General features: G+C 39.4%; 1 long non-coding RNA gene across 1 annotated transcript in view; it reads right to left on the bottom strand.

Annotated features, from left to right (window-relative positions):
* Positions 1-6459: 6459 nt before the first annotated feature.
* Positions 6460-22555, bottom strand: part of LOC122241280 — a 34004-nt gene continuing 17908 nt past the window's right edge. The window contains exon 2 of the long non-coding RNA XR_006221323.1: positions 6460-6771. This is a non-coding gene — a long non-coding RNA (uncharacterized LOC122241280). The remainder of the gene's footprint in view (positions 6772-22555) is intronic.

The following is a 22555-nucleotide window of genomic DNA, read 5'->3' as shown; positions in this document are numbered from 1 at the left end:
ACAAAGAGAACTCATAGAAGTGTTCCTTCCCACCACTGTACCCCAGACCTCCCAGTTCCCACCCCACAGGCAGCCAGTTATCCCTTGCTAATGCAGAGCTTTAGATGTGTTTTAGTTATACAAGTACATGCACATATTCCTACAAAAACAGCAATAGACTGCATACTCTGGTCTGCACCTTGACTTTTTTCATCTAACAATCAAATGATCTTGGTGATCATTTGAAATTAGTACTTCAAGAGCATTCTCATTGCTTTTAGAGATGTGTTGTAAACATGTATCAATATCATAATTTGTGTAGAGTCTTCTCTATTGGTGAACATTTTACTCATATCCCTTGTTTTGCTATTGCCAACAATGTGGCTAATAACTACACTCAGGTGTCATCTCACACGCATGTGAAAAAGTCTGCAAGATAACACCCTAGAAATGAAAACATTGGGTGAGTGTTACCATCTCTCAGAAACTGCCCAAGGGACTTACCAACACCTTTTTCCTAATAACAGAAAAAATAAAGTATAAGGTTAAGTGTTATTAGACAAGGGAAGACAAGTGGCAGGAGATAAGATTGAATTTGGATACAGATTTTCTAAAATAAGGAGTCAGATGGTGGGGTGGGGGGACGGACAGCAAGCAGCGGATGAACATGGCAGTTTGGGTTCCCCAGGAAGCCAACTCTGAGGTAGAGTCTAAGGTTCAGAATGTTTACTAGAGGGTTGCCTTTGGAATCTACTCCTGTGGAAGGGTGGAGGTAAAAGCAGGTGGGGCAGGGGATAAGGCAGGAGGCAGTGCAGGTCAACACTGTGAAGCTCTCAGAGCTGAAGTGATCCACCAGAAGTGTTCTGCATGAAGCCAAATACATGGGACTTAATCCCCCTGCCTCAGTCAGTCATTGGCAAAGTGATCCTGCAACTGAGGGCATCCTTAAAGACAGCTGAAGGCTTTATGACAATAATACTTATAGCGGCTTGGGCAACAAGCCTTCCTTGGAGCATCTGAGTGCCACATCTTCATGTGCATCTCAAGAGAGTCTGGGATCTCGGGAAATAGCAGATATAGAAAGGCAGATTACAAAGAGCCCAAGAGACATTCTTTTGAGGTAGAGATGCAGGACATCAAGGAAGCTCCTGGCTCAGTGAAACTGGAGTAACATGCAGGATCCTAATCCTGACTTAACCAGGTGTGGTGTGGACAAGTAAGGAGTTACTCTGACAAGTAACTGCATAAGTTCCTCCCACCCACCACTTCTAGGCAAAGGAAGCTTACTCCTCCCCACAGCTGAGAGCAGCTGTCCTTGGTGCTGCCCATCAGTCCTCACTTGCCCTCTGGGTTAGAGCGCAGGTGTGGGTGAGAGGTGGGAGGGAAAATGCACATGGTCAAGGGTAACAACAGGGTAATCCAAAGTTTAACCCTCTGAGCTTCAGTTTCCTCATCCATAAAATTGCAGGCAATAAAGACTACTTTGCAGGGTTGTATGAGACTTTAATGAAGAAAAGATATAAAATCCTCGAACATAGCAGGAAATAGCCACTATTTTAATTTGTTTTAAATTGAAGTGGTTATGAAAAGCAGGGATTCAGACCTGGTACAAACATGGCTGCAATGGGCCAAGACCTGAGCTTTCTCTTCCCCTTTAACCTCTCTCTGCCTTTCTCCTTTTCCTTTCTTCCTCTTCATCTTCCCCTTCTCCTTGGCCTCCCCTTCTTGCTAAATCCATGTCCTCCTTTTCTTCCTACCTCCCTATATTCCTCCCATTCCCTTCCCTTCTCACCCCATCCATCACTCCTCAGGGACTTAATCTTAGGAATTTGTAACAAGTCAGAAAAAGCAGTCCTTAATAGCATGGTTCTTCCCCCTCAACACCCTCTCTCTTCATACTATCACTATTTCTCAATACCTAACCATATCACCTTCTCAGAGGCTGTGCTACCTACTGGCTCTTGGCCTACCCAAAAGCAGGTTACTTGTACTTCTGTCTGAATTGAAAAGCCTGGGAGACCCAGAGCAATGGAACACCACGGAGTTGCTTCAGGCCCCCCAAAATTTTCTGTTCAGGGCACTCTACCATGTGGCCACCCCTGAATACACAAATGTGTGCATAAATGTGCATTGTGCAAATAACCAGACTTAGTACCTCATCTCCTGTGATACCGAAAGAAGTTTGCAAAGAGTCTTTAGGTTCTCAGCAAAGCTGATTTTTTTCCCAATGGTTCTCAAAATATGTCTCTGAACCAACAACATCATTATCACCTGGGAACATATTATAAATACAAACTTTCAGCCCCTATCCCAGATCTCTGAATCAGAAACTCTGAGAGTAGGATCCAGAAATTTGAGTTTAGCCATCAGCTATCCAGCTGATTCAGGCATATACTCAAGTGTGTGGACCACTACCCTCACTGAGTCTTTAAGGGGTGGGGTTGCATGATGGGCTATAGAGGAAGGTTTGGTCCTTGGTCTGGCATTCAGCTTCTGAGCCTCATTCCACCCACAGCATCAACTAGAGTTAACTTCCCAATGACTCATTGAACCACTGTGGTGACACTGTCCTTACCAGGTATAGCTCTGATTGCTCACTCTGCTGCTGGAACTTTCCCCCATCATACAGCCAAGTCCAATATCCTCAATAAGGCTACAGATGATCTCTCTGTGACCAAGAGGCATTTCCTGTTACTCTCAGGACCATTGCTGAGTACACTGTGCCCACTCAGCAGAATCCCTCTGACCCTTGATTCCTATTTCAAATGTCACCTCCTCCATGAAACTTCATTCTCTCAGGCTCCTTCTCTATTTCCAAATCTCAGACCCTCCTTCTCATGTTCATCAAACAAAACTCTATGGGAAGTTTGAGTGAGTTTCAGCCTCTTTTTCCAAGACCCCTAAACTCATATCCCTTTGTCCTGACTAGACAACACCAAGTCTACAGAGAAAAGGATAATCTTCTAAATCGAGGCACTTGTAAGATATAAACCCAATAAACCAATAAACCCAGCTTTGATTTTTGGTTTACCTACAATGAGATTGTTGTTACTATGGGGTTGAGTCATCATTCATTCATGAATTCATTCATTCATATATTGAGTCTGAAAATACATATTAGAGTGCCTACTATAAGTGCAACACAATGTCTTGTTGAGCATACAAAGTGAAAATATTCACCATATATGGTATTCCAAAATCCTTTATTTTCGTCCTGGGAACACAGTGTAACTACATTTCTGAGCCCCTTGAGAGCTAGACTGGGGCATGTGATTGAAGTAAGATAAAGGGAGTGAGGGTTGAAGTGGTATAAACCACTGCCAGGCCTGGCCCATTGAAAACCTCCACTCCATTCTATTCTTCTGTGGTAACGTTGGTGACTACATTTTAAAGATGGTAGCACCATGAGGAACATGGCCCCTGAAAGACTGCATCAAACCGATCATTTATCAACCACCCAACAACCACATCATAACTGACCAATTAATACTGTTTTGAGTCACAAGCTATTGAGATTCGAAGGCGTTTTGTTACAATAGCTACCATTACTTCCCTAATAAATATAATAGGTCTTTGAGATTTGGGGTGACTGATGTTCAATTTTTTATGTCAGCATCTCTGCTGTATTCCTTATAAACTGTATGTCTTCGAAGCAAATTATTTAACCTATATCAACTGTGATTTATAAATATGGCACAATGGGACTAGTAAAATTTAAAATATAGGGTTGTGGGGGCACCTGGGTGGATCAGTCAGTTAAGTGTCTGACTTCAGCTCAGGTCATGATCTCATGGTTCATAAGTTCAAGCCCCACATTGGGATCGGTGCTGACAGCTCAGAGCCTGGAGCCTGCTTCAGATTCTGTGTCTCCCTCTCTCTCTGCCCCTCCCCTACCTGTGTTCCATCTCTCTCTGTCTCTCAAAAGTAATTAAATGTAAAAAAAAATTTTAATAAATAAAATATAGGGTTGTGAGGATATTTACATATAATTACACCAAACACTGTCACTGGTTTATAGTAGGTGCTCAATTAACTGTGGTTAGTTATCTCCCCTGCAGTCCTTCAAGCTCAAAATTTTCACAAAAATAAATGATACTGGATAAAGAAGGAAAATAATTGTATTTTCCTTCTTTCCTTGGGATGGACTGAATCCAGGATTTTCACAGTTTGCCCCAGTTTGGCTTCACACTTCTGTGTTCACCAGGGGATGCTTTATTTACCTGGATGTAGAGTGAATAGGTGTGAACACCAAGGTAACAGCTGTATAGGACTGACATTAGCATTTCAAAAAAAAGTCGTCAAATGGCTGATGGGAAGTGTTTTCACACACTGCCTAATCTCTTTTCACACATCTTTGCTCCAGGCTGGATGCTTTTTATCACCTGTAGAAGGAATTGAATAGATGTGAGTTCCAAAGCCAAGAGGCTTACATCATATTTTAACATTTCAAAGAGAAATCAAAGGAGCCTTTAGAAAGTACTTTCATTTTTCTCAAAGTTATACCTGAGTTTTTCAGGCTTCTAGGAAGTAAGTTTTTATTTAACTCCAAAAACAACAACAACAACGACAAAAACCTGAACCTAGAAATATTGACAAACCACAGTTTCACAGTTGGAAGGGACCTCAGAGTCCAGCAGAGCCCCTTCTGTCACATACTGATGAGATGGCCCCTCAGTGTCTGGTGCATCCCTAGGGTGATGACGAATTCATTCTTCAGGAGGCAGCTGCCCCATTGTTGGATGACTGTGGATTTTCTTTCTCCTTAGCAAACATCTGCTTCCCTGAATATCTGCCCATCCATTCTAGTTATATGCTTTACAGTAAGACAGAATGATCTAGGCTCCCTGTTATGGGTAAACCCTTCAGATATCTCAGGGCAGCTGTCACAGATTCCCTTCACCTTCACTTCTACTATCCAGCATTCTCATTTCTTTCCTCTGTCCCTGACATGCCTTGATTGGGTCCCCTCCCAGATATCCTGGTCAATCTCTTGTGGTTTTTGAATGACCCAGCTCCTCCGATTAGGATGCATCCATAATAGACTACATGATACCAGTGCCAACCTCCTCCAGCAATCCTAAAATTGTCCACATGATCTCCACTAGATCCTGTCAACCTAAAGTTGTGCCTCTGGTCTCAAAAACCCAAATGGCACACCTTTTACTCAAAACTGTTGAATTTTATTTGAGGTCCTCATTCCATATTACTTGAAATCTTAATTCTGTAGGGTATTTCCCTCTACACTTTTGAGTTCTTGGCTGAGACTTCTTGTAGTAAAAGACAGGTTAACAAGAGAAAAACAAACATAAGTTTATTAACTTGGATATTTCATGTATGCATGGGAGCTAAGCAGGAGAACTGAGTGATTCCCTGAGATGGCCCAAGTCACCACCTTAAAAATCATATTCAGCCAGGGGCACCTAGGTGGCTCAGTTGGTTAAGCATCTGACTCTTGATTTTGGCTCAGGTCATGATCTCACGGTTCGTGAGCTCAAGCCCTAAAATGGACTCTGCGCTGGCAGTGGGGATCCTGCTTGGGATTCTCAATCTCTCTCTCTCTCTCTCTCTCTCTCTCTCTCTCTCTCTCAAATAAAATAAATAATCTTAAAAAGAATCTTCAGCTAAAGACCAAAGAAAGTGTTGGGGTATGGAGGGGAGGTGAAGGTGGAGGGAGGGGAGGTGGGGGTGGGGGGAGGGAAGGCCAGTTATAGGAAGTTTCCAAAAAAAAGTATGCAAACAAAAGTAAGGTTTGTTATGCAGATTCAAGTCAGTGCCTTCTTGTTGATGAGAGTTTCTTTTTTTAAGGGGGGAGGGGCACAGGAAGAGGGAGAGAGAATCTTTAAGCAGGTTCCATGCCCATTGTAGAGTCCAATGAAGGGCTTGATCTCAGAACCCTGAGATCATGACTCTGAGATCATGACCTGAGCCAAAATCAAGAGCCAGAGGCTTAACCGACTGAGCCACCAGGCACCTCAATAAGAGTTCCTTATGATTTAGTCATCCTTCCCTTCCCCAATATAAAGAAGGAGACACCCTTACAAATGGAAAACTGTAAGTGTTAATTTACAAACATATCAACTACCCTACCCAGATTTTGGTCTCTCCTGCATGGGATCAATTCCCTCCACGTGGTGAGAGGAGAAACACTCCACACCACTTTTTGTCCACATTAACATGTCTTTACTATTCCATTCCTTCATTTCCATAACTTTGTTGTTCCAGGAAACTCTTTTCCAGAAAGATAAAAGATCGATTCTTCAATAGAAAGCAGAAAATGGTATTATGTGATAACACTCTTTGAAGGCTTTGTCCCCAACGTCTTCTCCATACAGTGCACACCAATTCTAATTATTATATCATGATCCTTGTTATATCATGATGCAGGCAGGCCAGGTCTGAGGACCCAGAGGGGGATCCCATAGGACCAACCAAGAGGATCCTTGACTTCTTGCAGGATGGAAATCAAACGTGAGCCAGTAAGAAGTGAAAGCAGAGTTTATTGAAGGTATAGAAAGAGATATAGATGGACAGTCCAGGAGACTCATAAAGGAAAAGAGTGTGAGCCTCATCTTTATTCGGAGTCTAGGGGTTTCTGACTAGATTTCTGACATCATCTATGGATGATTGTGCTCTGGTGCACATGTCCTGTCAGACATCCAGGAACTGGTCAGAAGAAGAACAGGTCCAGGTATTCATCATAAGTTACTTATTCCATGAAGTCAAGGGTCTTGGTGTTGAGATGTCTAGCACTGGTGGTCTGCAATATACCTATGATAGCTTCATCCATTCATTCTTGATGAGGAGAACGAAGGCAAAAGGAAATGCACATAAAATTAAATTTCCTTAAAACTTGTAGCTTATTGACAAGTACTTGAGACAGGCAGAGTATGACATTCCTCCAGGAATTACCAACTGTCTTAATGTTTTGCTAAAGGCAAAAGCAACCTTAGTGTGATAATAGACCTCCAGGATCCTGTAAGTCTTCTTTAACATATGAAAATCTTTTTGGAAACTTCTTTGTCTCTACACTCTCCCCCAACTTAAAAGTATATGACCAGTTGCTCCTCACAATCCCAGTGCAGTTCTTTCTGCCCATGAGTCCTGTCCCTGTGCTTTAACAAATCATCTTTCTGGAGGCACCTGGGTGGCTCAGTCCACTAAGCAACCAACTTGGGCTCAGGCCATGATCTCAGGGCTTGTGGATTTGAGCCTCACATCAGGCTCTGTGCTGACAGCTCAGAGCCTGGAGCCTGCCTCAGATCCTGTGTCTCCCTCTCTCTCTGCCTTCCCTCACTCATTCTCTCTCTCTCTCTCTCTCTCAAAAATGAATAAACATTCAAAAAATTAACATAAAATAAAACCACCTTTTTGCACTGAAAACATCTCAAGAATTCTTTCTTGAACATTCACTCTTGCACCTCCCATCGAAAGCACATCAATTCTCACCCAGTCTTTCCTTAGATGTTATCTCTTCTAGAGAAATCATTAACTCCTGTCTCTTACAAGGAAGACATACACTATTTGTATTTGGGGGCATGTGTAGAGTGGGGTGGGGGGTACAAGTCCAAGCAAGAATAGAAGCTGGAAAAGAAGCAAAGAAAAAACAAAAACAAAACAGCTTTTCTCTCCTAAGGTCCTTTTGACTTCCCTGTCTCACTTACACAAACCTAACCAAGTCCCTGATTAAGACCCTCCTTAAACCAGATTTCAAATCTCAGTAAGTATCACCCTTTCTCCTCTGAGACATCAAGCCTCAACTGTCAAGGCAGGATTTCCCTTACCCCAGCAAGCAATAAACTCATTTGTCTTATAAATAAGTTATGTTGGTGACATTTTAGGGAGCCTGTACTCAACAGTAGAATGAAGAAAATAATGCCCACCTTACAGGACCATTGGGACAATTCCATTTTTACAAAAAAAAGAATGTTATTAAGTGCTCTGTTTGTACTACAGGCTCAATAAACACAGTACCTACTACACAGCAGGTACTTTTAATATAATTAATTGATAGAACTGATTAATAACAAGCAAGGCATTAAGACTTTCCCTTCCTTGAGCATGAGGTCTGAGAAGCAAAGGGAGGAAGCTGGAGGGGTAGGTGTGAGAGGAGGGAAATGAAGTGAAAAAGTGAGAAAAACAGAGCTTCCACACCTTTCAGCAATGTGTCAGCGTGCAAATGCACTGACACCACAACATGGGTATCTGAGGCAGCAAAGGGGCAACAGTCCCTTCCACAGAAACTGAGACACAGCTGGAAAGAGTCACCCAGATAGAACTGCATAACTCAGACTCATGCATCTAGCTGGAGCATGTGTCTTCCTCTCACTGTAGGGGTGGAAAATAATTTTCCCTCTACCCTTCTAAGTTCTCTCAGCTGGGGCCTGTGGAGGAGGGAAAATATTTCTCTTCTTCCCTTATAGGTTTGTCAGCTGGTCTAATAATTAAATTGATATGAGACAGATTAATGGAAGGGCAAATAAATTTCATATGTATGGGAGCCCCATAAAAACATGAGACCCAAAAGATGGGCAGGTGATTGAGGTTATATAACAACCTAAGCTAAGGAGAGGGGTAAGGGCCTGGGGGGTCCACAGGAAGGAAGGCCATTCAGAAAGTCAGGGGAGATGTTTAGAAAACAAATGTTTGCCCTATTATGCAGATAAATTCCTTAGGTTAAAAAGTATCTCTGGCAATAGCTCTCTTCCTGGTACAGACTCCCTTTCCAAAGCAGATTTAGGTAGTTGAGTAGATAAAAGGCTTTTCCTGAATCTGTTGGGTTTGATTGCCTTGAGCTCAAAATAATCCTTATGCCAAAAAGCTTATCTTGGGGGTAGCAAAACCTGCTCCCATTCAGGCTCTTATAAGAAAAGACAAATCAATGAGAAAAAAAAACACAGAAGTTTAATCTCTCATACATGGGAAATACTCAAGGAAAAATTAATACTCTCTAAGAGGTGGCTCAGAATTCAGGCTTAAATACCATCTTCAGCTAAAATCAAACAAGAAAAAGTGTTGAGGGTAGAAGGCAAATAATTGGAAGACCAGGAAAATCAGGGTAACCAAGAGTAAGGTTTGTTTTCACAGATTTTTGTCACTGCCTTCTACATTGGTAAGATTCTCTGGTGATTTGTAGTCAAACTTCTCCTCCCAGTACAGAGAGGGAGACACCCTTCCAAATGGAGATTTCCTGCATAAATGTAAACTTCCCTTACAAAAGGGTAACTTCTACTCTTGTTTGCAGAGCTTCTATATCTACAATTTCTCAAAAGAATCAGCTCAAAAGAATCATGGTACCATAAAGTTACATTCTGGGGTGGCATATTCTGATCTCCTACACCACCAATGGAATGAGACAAGAAGTGATATGCTGCTTAGAAAGGGGTCTCCCTTCTTTGTTTTTCCTTCTTCCTTTTGCCAGATAAATGCCAATAAGCAGAACGGATAGGTCCCACTCTCCCCAAAGCAGCAGGCTCTCTGACCCCAGGATTACACATTCTTGAGGGTTAGGATACACACAGCTTTCCTCTGCAGTCCCTGTGTGAGTGACACTAGCCTAAGTGCTTTTCTGCCCATCTGACTTCAATCACTGGCTGATGATTTTTCCAGTGGGCCTGGAGCAAACAGCCCCACACCTGTATATGCCATGGCCACTTGCACACAATCCCCACAGGTACACCCAAGCCCGAGTCACCATCTTACCCATCATTATACACCACACTCAGGGAAGGGCATCATCATCCACATGAACTCAGAAACCAGAAATGCTGGGAGTCCCTCCGCCTCATCACCAGAACCCAGGTTCTATCACCCAATTTGTTAACTGATATAGGGAACAAAGGCAAAAGAAAAAATTACATTTTCTTACAACTTACAACCCATTGATAAGTCCTTGAGACAAATAGAGTGACCTTCCTGTAGGAACTCAACTGTCTCAATGTTAATACTTTGCTAAGAGCAAAAGACAATCTTAACTTAACATTATCTGGACCTCCAGGATCCTGTAAGTCTTCTTTAGCATATAAAAATTCCTTTGGAAACTTCCTTTTTCTTTATCCCCCAAGATATATGTCAGCAATCATCCTCCTAGCTTATAGCCTACTGATATACATCTGCAGGGTCACATGACTAAGATTTTATTAGACAGTAGTAAATGACCTTTTCATAACAATAGCTAGTCCCCTCAAGGTCCTAGAAACCTTGCTTCCAAATTCCTTAGAGATTTAACACTATCCCTAACCCCCTCCCAACCTGAAGGTATATAATCAGCACCCACACACAATCCCAGAGTAGCTCTTTCTACCCATGGGTTATGTTCCCATCCTTTAATAAAACTCCCTTTTTGCACCAAAAATGTCTCAAAAGTTCTTTCTTGATAGTTTGCTTTGAACCCCACCATTTCCATGTCATTAACTACTGCAATCAGACCTAGGTCATTCCCGCCTCACTTCTACTTATCCCCCATGGCTCCTCCTCTGGTGCCCACTTGCTCTGAAACTCTATTATATGTAATTCTGATACTATGCATAGCCCCCTACAGAATGGGTACTTGATTATAGGCAGCATGAACAGTCATCATAAATGTCGCAATCCAAGGACACAAAAGCATCTCATCCTTTCTTCTCCTTAGATCCCCTGGGTTCCCTTGACCCACCTGTGGCTGTTGGTCAAGGTTGCCCCTCTGGAATCACCACCTCTCCTGTTTCCACCTGCCGTCTTTAGACTGAGCCATCTGGGCACTCTAGAGCAAGGACACAGCCCACCCTAGACAGGAAGCTCACCCTATCAGCAAACACAGTCATCCTTGCAGGGACCCTTGTTCCCTGTACATACCCACTCCCCACACTCAACATCCAAGAAGGATGAACCACCCTCCGGATGGACTCCAATCTGCATCTACACCTAGCCCCTGCTTCTGCCACTGTCCATTTTGGACTATCATGTGTAGGATCAACTCTAGGCTATCATGACAGTCACGTCCCCCTACTGGGTTGGCGTCTCACTGCTTCTGGCCACCAAGGCATCCTGTGCTTCTTGAGGGTCCTGACAGAGCAAGTTTCTTCCCTAAATTGTACCTCAAATTCCCTGTCTATAAAATGGAAATGTTGCATGAAAAGATCTCTAATGTCCCTGACATGCCACATCTGAGACTCTGCCTGGGGACTTATATAGACTTTAATCCTGTTTTATGTCCCTGGAGAACTTCATCCTGCTTTCGGACTTGGGCAGAATACAATGTCATCCACCACCCCTGGTGGCCTGCTGTCAGGCTTCCCTTATTTGGAACCAGCCCTCACCTACTCGGTGTCATTATCACAGTAAATCACCCAGTGTTGACAGTGCCAGGTGACAAATACAGTCTCAACACAAACATTGATCCCGAAACACAATCAAATCCAGACCCCCCCCCTTAAAAAGGAGCAAACACCTCAAAACTGAAAAGATTGGCAACATGTTCATTGTTTCCATATTCCGGGTCAGCCTCAGCCTGGCCATAGTGATGCTATCAGCCGGGAATGTCTAGGGCACTTGTCTGCACCCTTGCTACCTGTGGTGAGCCCTGACAGGCATATCCTGGACTGGAGCCCATGTTGACGCTGGACCAGCACTTGTAACTCTTATTATGATTTCAAAATGCAAGGAGCTTTGAAAAAACAAGGTTTTTTATTCGCAGGTCCTGGAGGGTTTAAAGCACACAGCAGGGCCACACAGCAAGGTTTTGGTTTTGGGTAGAGAGGAGGGAGGGGGCATGGAGTATGGACCTGATGTTGATGGTGTGCTGCCTAGGGACCCAGGGGTTCACTTTTATTGGTGAATTTAAAACATAACAGTGGGAATTATGGTGTAGGAAAGGAAAAGCAGGGTCACTCACGGGGTCAGTTATCACTGTAAGCCAGAGCTTACTAAAAAGGGAACTTTGTGGGGTAGCCTGAAGTCATATAGCTGGCAATATGTTTATTCAAGATGAAGGTCTTTGACATGGATGTTTCGGCAATCAAAAGTTTAATGTCAGGCACTCACGTTACAATATAAAAAGGTAATTCTCAGGCATTTACACTACAACAGGTTTTAGCCTCATCTTTAAGATTATTCTATAAGCAAAGACCTTGGTGTGGAGCCAACCATCTACTGGCTGGTCCAGCACTCTAAACATCTGGATCTGGATCTGCTACATGGGAGATAGCAGGCCCCACCCCCTTCCCAGGGTTATTAAATGGTTGTTTCCAGCTTTATTGAGATATAATTGACATATAACACAGTGTAAGTTTGAGATGTATACTGCAGTGAGTTGATACATGTGTATTGTGAAATGATCACCACAAAAGTTAGTTAACACACACTTTTTTGGTGAGAACTTTTACGATTTGCTCTCAGCAACTTTCAAATATACAATACAGTGTTTTTAACTATAGTCACCATGCTGTATGTATATTACATCCCCAAATCTAATCCAGCATGAAACTGTAAATTTGTACCCTTTGACCACCTTCACTCATTACCTTCTCCTCCAACCACCACCCCGGCAACCACCAATCTGCCTGACTTATTTCACTTAGCATAATGCCCCTAATGCCCATGTTCCAAATGGCAACATTTCCTTCTTTTTAAGGTTAAGTGATATTCCATTATATGTATGTATGTACAATGGAATATCACTTAACCTTAAAAAGAAGGTTTTTTAAGGCTGTATATATATATATATATATATATAGAGAGAGAGAGAGAGAGAGAGAGAGAGAGAGAGAGATGACAGAGAGATGACAGAGAGACAGAGAGAGAGACCATGTCTCCTTTATCCATTCATCCATCAATGGGCACTTAACATGTTTCCTTGTCTTGGCTATTGTAAATAATGCTGCTATGAATACAAGGGTGCAGATATCTCTTCAAGATAGTGATTTCATTTCCTTCAAATATATATACCCAGATGTGGAATTGTTGTATCATATGGTAATTCTATTTTTAATTTTTTTAGGAACCACCATTCTGTTTTCCACAGTGGTTTCACCAATTCACAGTCCCACCCACAGCGCATGAGGCTTCACTTTTCTCCACATCCTTGCCCACACTTAGTATCTCTTGTCTTTTTGATAATAGCCATTCTGACAGGTGTAAGATGGTATCTTACTGTGGTTTTGACTCTCCTTTCCCTGATGATTATTTATGTTAAGTGTGTTTTCTTCTACCTCTTGACCATTTGAATATTTTCTTTAGAAAAATGTCCATTCAGGTCTTTTGTGCATTTTTAAATTGGATTGTTTGTTTATTTACTTTTGAGTTGTGTGAATTCCTTACATATTTTGGATATTAGCCACTTATCAGATATGTGAGTTGCAAATACTTTCTCCCATACCATATATTTCCTTTTTATCTTGTTGATCATTTCTTTTGTGGTGCATAAGTCTTTCAGTTTGACATAGTTCCACTTGTTTATTTTTGCTTCTGTTGCTTGTGCTTTGGGGATCATATCCATAAAATTATTGCCAAGATGAATGTCAAGGAGGTTTTACTCTATATTTTCTTCTAGGAGTTTTAAAGACTTATACTTAAGTCTTTAATCCATTTTGAGTTTATTTTTATGAGTGGTGTAAGATAAGGGTCCATTTTCATTCTTTTGTATGTGAATAGCTAGTTTTCCCAACACCACATATTGACAAGACTGTCCTTTTTCCATTGAGTATTCTTAGCTATCTTGTGAAATATTAGCTGACCATATATGTATGGCTTTATTTCTTGGACCTGGATTCTGTTTCATTGGCCTAAGTGTCTGTTTTCATGCCAGTACCATACTGTTTTGATTAATATGGCTTTGTAATATCATTTAAAATCAGGAAATTTGCTGCCTCCAACTTTGCTGTTCTTTCTCAAGATTGCTGTAGCTATTCAGGATCTTTTTGTGGTTCTATGGAAATTTTAGGATTTTTAGGAATTTAGGATTAGGAATTTTAGGATTTTTTTTTTCTATTTCTGTGAGAATGTCATTAGAACCTTGATAAGGAGTATATTAAATCTATAAATGACTTTGAATAGTATAGACATTTTAACAATATTAATTCTTCTAATCCACGAACATGGAATATTTTTCCATTTATTTGTGCTTTCTTTAGTTTCTTTCATGTATGTCTTACATTTTTCAGGGTATAGATCTTTCACTTCCTGGATTAAATTTATTCGTAAGTATTTTACTGTTTTGATGCTATTGTAAATGTGATTATTTTCTTTATTTCTTTTTCAACTAATTTGTTCTTAGTATATAGAAATGCAGTTTAAGGAGACAGTACATGTAGTCCTGCTCTGAAAAGGTTCAGGATTAGTAGAATGGATTCAGCAATTTAGCAAAGTGAGCTTACCCTCATAGTGTAGAGTGCTTTGTTGTTTGAGGTGTGTTGAGCATTGGTTTTGATTTTTTAGTGGCAAGTGGATTTTTTAAAATAAAAATAATTGGGTGATTAAAATTAGATGTTGCAGTGTTTGGGGTGGTTGTGCTCAAAATGATCCCTAAGGACTTTCTGACTGCCAAACATCACTCACAATGCTCCTGATTCCCCTCCATCAGGCCCTCCTTTACTATGGATGGAGGATGTTCTTCCTGGGTTGGTTTCCTCAGAATACACCTGAATTCCCTGTAGAGATTGGTAAGGAACCTCCCTGCCAGGAGCCACTCAACTGGGGTTTGCCCAAGGTCATCATCCTCATGGGCATAAGCCAGTGAGATTGTCCCTGGTGGACTTTTTTATGCTAATATTTTATGGAGGTATAATTGACATCAGTAAAGGAACAAATCTTAATAAGTGTTCAGCCAGATAAATTTTGAGAAATGCATACACTCATGTGAACATCATCAGATTAAGACTGAGAACACTTCCATCAACATAGGCAATCCCTCTGAGTCTTTTCTAACCACCCTTCCTCCATCCCCTTCTCAGGTAGTTGCTGCTCTGATTTTGTCACTCTAGATACATTTTGCCATTTTCAAATGCCAGTGGAATCATACAGTACATTGTCCCCTTTGTCTTCATTCATTCACTCCAAACAAAATTTTGGATATTTATCCATTATTGCACGTATGAGTAATTTCATTGATGAATGGTATTCCACCAGATGAATATACACCACAGTTCGTATGACCTGTAGGCAGAAATTTTTATTTCCTGCTTGGGGTTACTGTGAAAAGCTACTACAAAAGTTCTTGTACATGTTTTTTTGCGGACATAGACACTCATTTCTCCCAGCTATAAATTTAATATTGGCAGCACCTGGGTGGCTCGGTCTGTTGAGCGTCCAGCCGTGGCTCAGGTCATGATCTCTCGGTTCATAATTTCAAGCCCCGCCTCGGGCTTGCTTCTGTCAGTGCAGAGCCCACTTCAGATCCTCTATCCCCCCCACACTCCTCCCCCATCTGTGCTCTCTCAAAAATAAATAAAACATTTAGAAAAAAAATCTAATATTAGAAATGCTGAATCATAGAGTAGATGCATGTTTAACATTATCAAAAACAACCAAACAATGGTGATTGTAATTATTTTATATCCCTTCAGTGCTGCATGAGAATTTCAGCTGTTATACATCTTTATTTTAGCCAGGAAAGTAGATTATGATAGTATTTCACTGTGGGCTTGTTTTTTTCTGTTGTTTTGTTTTATATTTCCCATGACTAATGAGAATGAGCACTTTTTCATATACTATTGACCATTCTAATACCTTCTTTTCTGAGGTGCCTGGTGGAGACTTTTCCCCATTTCAACTTACATTATATTACATTTTTCTTATTTATTTATAAGAGTTGATTATATATATTATATATGAGTCCTTCATCATATATATGTATTGCAAACATTTCCCCCAGGTCTGTGGCTTACATTTTCACTCTCTTAATGGTATCTTTTAATGAGAAGACATCATTAATTTTTATGGAATTCAATTTACCCATTTTTCTTTCATGGTTAGTGCCTCCGTGTTCTGTTTAAAAAAAAAATGTTTGCTTGCCCCACGTTTATGAATATATTTTTCTAGGTTTTGTTCTAGAAGTCTTATAGTTTTACCTTTCACATTGAGGTTTTTATTAATTTTGTGTATGGTTTGAGAAAGGGATTAAGGCTCACTTAGGTTTTTCCTCATGCATATTCAGTTGTACTATCACTATTTATTGAAAAAAATCTTTCCTTGCCTGCACTGAATTGCTTTGGTGGCTTTGCTGAATATCAATTTATTGTATATTTGTGTATCTATTTCTGGTCTCTATTCTGTTGCACTGATTTTATTTTATTTTTTTAATATGAAATTTATTGTCAAATTGGTTTCCATACAACACCCAGTGTTCATCCCAACAGATGCCCTCCTCCATACCCATCACCCACCCTCCCCTCCCTCCCACCCCCCATCAACCCTCAGTTTGTTCTCAGTTTTTAAGAGTCTCATGTTTTGGCTCCCTCCCTTTCTAACCTCTTTTTTTTTCCTTCCCCTCCCCCATTATTTTAAGATTTAGGACTAAAATGTCCTAATTTCTGCAGCTTCCTTGTAAGTCTAAAATTCAGGTAGCTTAAGAACACCAATTTTGTTCTTCATTAAAATTTTCTTGGCGATTCTAAGTCCTTAATGTAAATTTTAGATTCAGCTTGTCAAATATAATTTTGTTTCCTGGGATTTTGACCGAGATTGCACTTAACCTACAGATCCATTTGTAAAGAATTGCCATCTTAATAATATTGAGTCTTTTATAATTAAACATATTACAATTCTCTAGGTCAACTTTTTCAGTAATGTTTTATAGTTTTTAGTGAAGACATCTTGCATATCTTTTATTAAATTTATTCCTAGTTGTCTGCTGTTTTTTAATGCTATTATAAGTGGCATTTTTCTGTTTCATTTTCCAGTTGCTTGTGCTAGTATACAAGAACTTGTGCTAGTATACAAGAAACAACTGATTTTTGACATGTCATCTGAGAAAAAAGGCAGCTTTACTTTTTCCCTTTCCAGTTTGTATGTACTTTATTTCTTACTTTGTTTCACTGTCTAGAACCTCCAGTATGATATTGAATAAAAGTTATAAGACTAGGCATACTTACATAGCTTCTAATCTAAAAGAAAAATCATTCAATGTTTTACCATTAAGAATTATGTTAGCTGTAGATATGTCATAGATACTCCATCAAATTCAGAAAGTTCTTTTCTATTCATACTTTGCTGAGAGGACTTATCATAAATAGGTGTTGACTTTTATAAACTGTGTTTGCTAAATCTTTTAAAATGATCATATGGTTTATTTCCTATGTTTCATTAATGTAGTGAAGTATATAGAATTAGAGATGTTAAACCAACCTGACATTCCTAGAATAAACCTCACTTGGTCATGTTTTATTACCCATCTTAAATATTGGTCAATCTGATTTGCTCATATTTTGTTAGGATTTTTGCATTTTTATCCATTACTCTATAATTTCTTCCTTTTTTCTTTCTTTACCTGTTCTCATTTTCTCTTTTTTCTCTTCCTTCCTGTCTCTCTCTCTCTCTCTCTCTCTCTCTCTCTCTCTCTCTCCCCCTCCTAAAGTCCTTGCCAGATTTTGGCATTAAGCTTATGCTGACCCCATAAAAGAAATTGGGAGTTGTTTCCCTTTATTTTATCTCTGGGGAAAAAACAACTGGGTTTTTTTTTTTCTTCCTAGAATGTTAGGAAAGATTCACCAATAAAACCATCTGGGCCTGGAGTTTTAAAAACTGTAAAGGTATTAAAGTATGACTTTTGTTGACATTTACTGTACAATTCAGATTTTCTATTTTTTCTTGTGTTAGTTTAAAAAAAATGTATCTTTCAAGAAATCTATTTCCTTTAAATTGTCAAATTATTAGCATGAAGTTGTTAATAGTAATAGTACATCTCATATGATTTTAGTCATATGTGGAATTTAAGAACAAACAAATAAACAAAGAAAACAAAAGACAAATGAAAAAACAGAGTCTTAAATATAGAGAAGAAACTGGTAGTTGCCAGAGGGGAGGTTGGTGGGGAGATGAGTGAAATAAAGGGGCCTCAGTGATAAGCACTGAGAAACACATAAAATTGTTGAATCATTATGTTGCACACCTGAAACTAATATAACATTATGTTACCTATTAAAAATCACTTAAAAATTAAATTAAAAATTAAATTAAAAATCATTTTAAAAGATAAAAGGATATACATCTATGCATTTAAAAAACATAAATTAGAATCAAAGAAAAAAATCCCTAAAAGTCTGTAGGTATCTGTAGTGATACCCTCTTTTTTATTCTTGATGTTGTAAACCCCTTTACTCTGTTTTTACTTGATCAACATTCCTATAAATTGATGATGCTAAATTTAACCTGAGTTTTGTGCTCTTAGAAAGCAGCGACCATTAAGAAATCCGCCAACCCTGGGGCGCCTGGGTGGCTCAGTCGGTTGGGCTTCTAACTTCAGCTCAGGTCATGATCTCACGGTCTGTGAGTTCAAGCACCCGCGTCGGGCTCTGTGCTGATAGCTCAAAGCCTGGAGCCTGCTTCGGATTCTGTGCCTCCCTCTCTCTCTGCCCCTCCCCCGCTCGTGCTCTCTCTCTCTCTCTCTCTCTCTGTCAAAAATAAATAAACATCAAAAAAAATTAAAATAAAATTAAGAAATCTCCCAACCCTTTTTTGGGAAGCTTACTGCAAAGAAGCATTTTTCCCCATATGACTCAGATAAAATTTACAGATGCTTCTCACATATCCTTCAAATCTCCAATCTTTGCTTTACAAATGACTAAGCAATCTTGCCCGCATTGATTAACTGAACAAAATGCTTGTTAAATTTCAGTTAAGCTTCTCTCCTTCCCTGAATCCCCTGCATTTTAATCCTCACCCTGAGCCATCATACAACTTCTCCTTAATGGCCCTTTGCAAGAGTAGGTTGACCTTAAGGTAAAACATCCTCTGAACTATTGTCCAATTACTCCACCTTTCATCCTGTTCACTCTTACACACCAGTTCTTTCTAGCCTTGTTTACTCCTCACTATAAAAGAAAAGTCTTCTCTGCTTAACCTCTGAGACACTTGCAAATTTCATGGTCATTCTTCCTATTGCAATATTCCATTTCCCCTTTTGCAATAATCTTTTCAAATAAAGTCTTTCCTTATCTAAGCCTGGAGTTGTTTTTTATGGCAGATTTTATCAGTTTTATTAATCTTGTCAAAGAATCAACTTTGGCCTTGTTGATTTTATCTATTTACCTATTTTCTATTCTTCTCTTAAATTCATTATTTTCTTCTAACTTCTTTGTGTTTCATTATTTCTTCTGCTTTATAACTTCGTGAGGTGAAACCTCAGATCATTGAATTTAAAGCTGTCTTCCATTCTTATATATACACTTAGAGCAATAAACATACATCTTTATAACCCCACCAATATATTGTATACTGCATTTCCTTTTTTTAAGTTTATTTTGAAAGACAGACTGAAAGCAGGGGGGAGCTGAGATAGAGGGAGAAAGAAAATCCTCTCCCTGCTTGGGAGCAGGCTCCACACTGAGTGGAGCCCCATGTGGAGCTCTATCTCATGGCCATGAGATCAAGACCTAAGCCCCTATCAAGAGTTGGATCCTTAACTAACTAAGCCACCCAGGTTACTACTTCTTTTTGTTCAAAGAAGTATCTAATTCCCATGTGATTTCTTCTTTGATTGACAATTTATTTAGAAGTGTGTTGATTTCACTCATATGTGGAATTTAAGCAAAACATATGAACATATGGGAAGGAGGGAAAAAAGAAGGAAACAAACTTTAAGAGACTCTTAAAGATAGAAAACAAAATGAGCATTGATGGAAGAGGTGGGTGAGGTGTGGGCTAAATGAGTGTGTGTATTAAAGAGGGCACTTGTTCTGATGAGCACTGGGTGTTGTATGTATGTATGTGATGTAAGTAATGAATCACTGGGTTCTACTCCTGAAACCAATATTACACTATATGTTAACTAACTAGAATTTAAATAAAAATTTGAAAAAAATAACACACACACACACACAAAAGAAGTGTGCTGCCTAATTTCCAAATATTTTGTGATTTTTCTAAGTGTTTTACTTTTTATTTTGATTTTAATATCATTGTGGTCAGAGAAAAAAGTCTGTATGGTTTCAGTCCTTTAGGCTTTATTCAGACTTGCAATGGCCCAGCGTATGATCTATTTCAGTAAGTGTTTCATGTGCACTTAAACAGAGTGTTTATTGATAGGAGACAATATTCCATGGATCACTCATGTTCTGTGTGTCTTGTGAGCAGAAATACTGATGGCCTTTTTTAATCTTTTTAAGGATGCTTAAATAGGAAACAGCCTTTGAAGATGGAGATAATGTGCCTATCTGGAGCAAAGGGCAGGTTAGTTTGCTGCCCACTATAATAAAGATAATGTCTCCCTCTGGGGCAAAAGTTGGGCATGTTTGCTTTCACCCTGTGAATAAAGACTTTTCAAGGCTTCTCAGCTGTAATGCAAACCCACTACATGTATGACATTCACCTGGGCCAGACTGCATCACCCCAGTAGGAGTTGGGAAGCAAAAGAAACTGATGCCAACCTGAAGCTCTGGATGTCTGTGGTACTGTGAGTAATAAAGTTCCTTGTCTCAGACCCAGGAGTCTCTTGCCTTCACTAGCAACCATGAAATGGTGCAAAACAATCTTGTTAGCATACAAGTAGGACAAAATCTAAAAACCTTCATATTTGACACAGTTCTTGAAATTTATTCTACAGTTGTTGGATGAAATGCTTTATACATGTTAATTAGACCAAATTTGTTACTCAGGTTATTTGTATCATATGTACTTATGCCTAGTGTCTGCTTTATCAGTTATTGAGAGAGGGGTGTGTGTGACTTTCATTATGATAGTGTATTTGCATATTTCTTCTTTTGGTTCTGTCAATTTGTGCTTCATATATTTTGAAAATATATTATTGTTTCCATATATTTAGGATTATTGTGTCATCTTAAAGAACTGGCCCTTTTATCATTTATAATATCCCACCTTAAATTTGGTAATATTCTTGTCATTAATGTATTTTGATATTAATATAGCCATTCCAACTTTCTTAATGTTTACGTAGTATGTATTTTGTCATCTTTTTACTTTAAACATCTCATTTGTTATGTTTAAAGTGTGTCTCTTTAAAAAGCATACAGTTAATTCTTATTTCAACAGTCTTTTTTTAAGTTTATTCATTTATCTTGAGAGATAAAGAAAGTGCAAGCAGGGGAGAGGTCAAAAGAAAGGGAGAGAGAGAGAATCCTAAACAGTCTCCACGCTGTCAGCAGGGAGCCTGACACAGGGCTTGATCTCACAAACCGTGAGTGAGATCATGACCTGGGCCTAAATCAAGAGCTGGATGCTTAACTGACTGAGCCACCCAGGTCCCCCTCAACAGTCTTTCAATCACAGAATTTTAATTATTTTAAAATATGTTCACAGGTGGGACATCAGCAAAGTGGCAGACTCAGAAGCCCCAAGCTCTCATAGCTCCAAGAGGAACATCAAAAGAAAGAAAAAATAAATTTGAAACCATCTGATCCAACTTCATCTGAACTCTGTAGAACAGTAAAAGGTTTAGAGAAACTAAGCAAATTCCCAATTGGATGAGTCAGGAAATGTTTTCAAAATGGTAGAAAAGTTTTGTGATTTTTTTTTTATTCAACTTTACCCTACTCCCTCCCTGGATTGAAAGCAGTCTTGGTCTTCATTAGCAGGACCCAGCTTCCCCTCACCTACCTCAGACCAGAAGAAGCAAAGAAAAGCTTATTTATAAATTACTGTTTATCTGTTGCACCAGGACTACAGGATACCTAAAAGACTGATATGCGGTGCTCATCTCTGTCCTGCAGAATTCAGAATGCTGGTAGAAAAAGCAGTAAGGGAATTACAAATACACACTCCTTGGGCAAAAGATTATAGATAGAGACATACAAGAGACCATCAAAGGCCGAGAGACAAAGCTGGGTAAGACTCTTTAGGAAATTAGGACATTCAAAAACAGCAAGGTATATAGACACATATGAGAAAAGAGGGATACTCAGAAAAGACCTGAGAAAGCCTTAAGCTTTCACCTGGGGCTGATCTCTAGGCTCAGAGAAGGCTTATCTAAAGGGGAAAAAGCGCTTAGCAGAGAGCCTATCTGCAAATACTGAGAGATGTAGTTGTTCTCTCTTTCAAGGATTTACCATGTTTTTGTTTGCTTATTTCAGCTCATAGTGTTCAAGGAAATCTCTGTCAAAACATCACTGGAACCAAGCTAAAGAAGGAAGATTTCAGTTATCACACTTGAAAAGGAATAGTCTACAAAGGTAGTTTGGAAAAGACTCAAAACAAATGGACTATTACAGCCTTTGACAATTGAGAAAAAAAAAAGAACAAATGATAGGAAAGGAAAAGACACAAAAGCTTTAAAACAACTATTACATATGCCTAAGGAGCTTAACAAAAACAGAAATAATGGAAGGAAATCATGAAAATAATATATAAACAAATTACAATATCAACTGAAAGAGATTATAAGAAGAAACCAAGTAGAAATTCTGGAGATGATGAAAAGTGCAATAGTTGAAAT

This window comes from Panthera tigris, chromosome C1 (genome assembly GCF_018350195.1).
Source record: "Panthera tigris isolate Pti1 chromosome C1, P.tigris_Pti1_mat1.1, whole genome shotgun sequence".
NCBI lineage: Eukaryota > Metazoa > Chordata > Mammalia > Carnivora > Felidae > Panthera > Panthera tigris.
Note: the sequence above shows the minus strand (reverse complement) of the source record. Positions and strands in the feature narration are given on the sequence as shown.